The sequence below is a fragment of the Nanorana parkeri genome, unplaced genomic scaffold, assembly GCF_000935625.1.
Source record: "Nanorana parkeri isolate BGI_ZX_2015 unplaced genomic scaffold, ASM93562v1 scaffold651, whole genome shotgun sequence".
NCBI lineage: Eukaryota > Metazoa > Chordata > Amphibia > Anura > Dicroglossidae > Nanorana > Nanorana parkeri.
Window position 1 is genome coordinate 525,790 of NW_017306919.1, and position 3,762 is coordinate 529,551.

Here is a 3,762-nt window from a genome sequence, read left to right on the forward strand (position 1 = left end):
TGCTGTCAATCAGCAGAGGTGGACCTGAAGTTCTCCATCTGACAGCGGCCGCTGTCAGTGTACAAAAAAACCCACAAAAAATATAGCAATGTGCAAGATTTTTTCTTTATCGGGGGTTCAATCACGTTTCTAATAATTTTATCTCTAATTATCTCTAAGGGATCTGGCCTAGCTATGTACTATTTTAGGTCACGTGGATATGATTTCTTGTAATTATCCATCGAACTGGAGAATTCCCCAGTGTTTCTTTATTATCCTCTTTACGTTTCTGTACTGCACATTATGATCAAATATTAGTGCTAAATCAAAACCATTCGTATTATTATCCTTATTACTATTCTCTGCTACAATATCCTGCCTAGGGATTCTCGCTATTTTTTCAATCTCTTCATCTAGAAATGTACCCTTACATCCTTTCTGTATGAGCCTTTGTTTAATAACTTCAGCTTGTGTCCTATTCCTAGTGCAATTCCTCTTTACTCTATGGAATTGCCCCTAGGGATATTGCGGATCCAGGATGGATGATGGCAACTTGTGGTTGGAGTAAATGCGTTTCTTTCAGTTTCTTTAAAATAGGTTTTAGTATATAGATGGCCACTTTCTACTTGTAATTCCACATCTAAAAAGTGTATTTTAATCTGATGTATTTGATATGAAAGCACTATATTGTTCTCATTACTATTTAACCTTCCAGCAACGTAATTCATCTTCTTTCCTCCCATTCCACAACATGAACAGATCATCAATATACCTCTTATATATTAAAAGTTGCCCAGGCTTGTCTTTCAAGATTGTTTTGGTTTCCCACTTCAACATAAAGACATTAACCACACTCGGCGTAAATTTAGCGCCCGTTGTCACTCCTGTACTCTGGCTGTAGTACATATTCCCGTACCAGAAATAATTCCTATTTAAACTAAACTCTAGTGACTCCAGTAAAAACTCCTTTTGAGCCAGTTCTACATTTTTATCCCTCTGAAGTAACCATTTCACTGGTGAGAGGGCTTCCAGATGATCTATTATTGTGTATAAGGAACTCACATCAGCAGTGACTAGATAACTTTCTTGTTCTAACCATAGTCCTTCTAAAGGATTCTATTGCTTAGAATCCTTTAAATAGGTCTCGCTACTTTGTGTTAAGGGTTGTAAGTAACGATCAACATATTCTACCAGTCTGCTTGTTACTGAACCTATCTCGTTCACTATAAGTCTCCCCTGAGGTTTTACTTGATTGTAATGAATTTTTGGTAGATAGTATATGGCTGGTAAACAGCATTCTGCTGACGTAAAATACTTACTTTCTTTTTTGTTTAAAGTTTCCTAGTTAGAACCCTTTTTAATGAGATTCATAGCACCTCATAGGTATTAGGGTCCAACAATAAACCTTCCAATCTTGATCTGGTAGTCCTTATTATTTAATATTACTATTGCCCTTCCTTTATCCGCAGGTCTAATTACCAGTTCATTACTGTTTTCTAAGTCTTCAATACCGTAATACTTATGAGGTGTTATATAGAGACCACACTAAGATATATAAAAAAGAATTGTTGAATCTGATTAAAAAGGGTTCTAACTAGGGAATTTTAAATAAAAAAGAAAATAAGTATTTGACGATTATCCCAGCTGAAGTGAGGTGAAGTAACAGAGGGTGGAGCCCACACATGAAGGAAAAAAATCTTTTAAGGGTACCCTTACCCTGCTTGTGCATAAAGGGATCATTAGTGTAGACCCATTAGAGGTCTAATTGCAAGGTGAGAGGCGATACTGTGTGGAGGTGTATTGTGGGGTGGAGGAATAAGAGTGACTCATCAACACCTGTGGTGTGACAGCACTGGGAATTCAATTAACTAACCAGTATAAAACTGGACATTTACTTTTTCTTATTTGGAAACTGAATAATTTTTGATACACATTAGAACATATGTTGGGTAAATCAATTTTATCTGTGGAATTATTGGATGAATATTAGTACTTTGTATAAAAATAGGATGTACGTTATCACTGAAAAGCACGGTGTATAATCACAGTACAACAGATTATGAGTTACACTTATATGTATCACTATAACTTGTTTAATTGCAATTTAGATTGTAGACACTGTTTTACTGCACAAAACTATTTATTCATTTATATTTATCTGTAAAATGAGGTGGAGGCCTTTACGTGTTGCAGCTCAACACATTTGGCTCAGGATACTATTGTTTTAAATCATATTATTTATTTCCTAATAATTTCCCTTAGGTCATTTTTATGTGGTACAGAATTCATAAAGGATGAAATAGCTTCCATTATAGCAAAGAACTGCTATAGCTTTCCTTTTCTTCTACCATTAAAATATATTAACATTATTTTAATGTAATGCTCTTGAAAGGTGATGAAAATAATTTATTTTTACACTAATATTTACTTCCCAAAGCAGCATATGAGTCTTGGATGAAAAGATTTCAAAACTTATTACTTAAACAATCTGTGACATTGACTCTCTTTGGCACAACTTTGCACATCTAAAATCCATTAAAGTCTCAATGTGTACTGAACTTCATGTTGAAAGGAAAACATTTTGTTTTCCTAAGAAATAAATATATGCTTATTTACTGTTATTAAAATTTTGTTTCAAGGTAACTGTAAAAAATAGTACTCTCAACCCCCCTTAAAAACACCATGCATGAGACTGATGGGCACTGGGATCTTTCACAACTGATACTATAGGCTTTAGGGAGCAGACAACATTCCTGCTCCTTGTGGGAGTTGGTAAATTACCCCGGAAACAGGAGTCCACTTGAATCTCTTATCTGTTTACCACAGTATAGAAAAAAAATATAACATATTTTAACCCTTTCACTGCCAAGCCCTGCGTTCCACTTTTAGCCTCAGCTGACTACACTGTTTTTGCAGTTTTTCCCCTTTTTTTATTTTCAACTGTTGCTTTTTAGAGTTTGTAAATGACCCCCAAAACCAAACATTTCCTGAAAGCACAGGACCCGTAGAATAAAAAGATGGAAGCCTCTGTACTGAGTGCTCCTGTTCATTCATAAACTGAGCCCATAGTGAGCTCACTATGTCCCCACCTATGAATGAACAGGAAATGATGTGATCACTTCCTGTTCATTCATAAGTGGGGACATAGCTTACTACTGATCACTGGTGTTTGTTTTGCACACCACAGTGGCAACGGGCAGCGTCAGCAGGGGGAGCTGGATTTTTGTCATCCGCTGATGACAGCTATTAATTTACAGGGGACCCTTTTGTTTTAAGTTCATGGTTGCTGAAATGACCATGAGTTTGAAGCAGAGGGGTAAAAGCAACTGACGTAACGCATACTGACATACCCAGCTGGAAACAGTTGTGTTCTGCCACATGCCTTACGTCGGTAGCAGGGTGACGATTAAATGGTAATTCCACTTTCCCAGGCGAATCTTGGAAACTGGAATAACCCCCAGCAATCTGCCCCCTCACTGCTGCTCTGTCCACAATCGCTCCTTCCCCTCTACAGCCCCTGGTGTACTATTCGTACGCCTTACAAGAGAGTGCAGCCATGTGGCATGTATTTTAAATTTCACTCGCAACTGATGAGCATTCATTGGTCAGCTCATTCACCAGAGAATGTGACCTGAACTATGAGAAATGCTTCTGACCGCGCTGACCAATGAGAAGTGCTTCTTGCAAGATTTTAAACATTTGTTAAATTAACAAAACACATTTTAAAAATTGTTAATGCTGGACAAAAAGTGAGGGTAAATCTCTTTAACGGAGCCCCAGAAA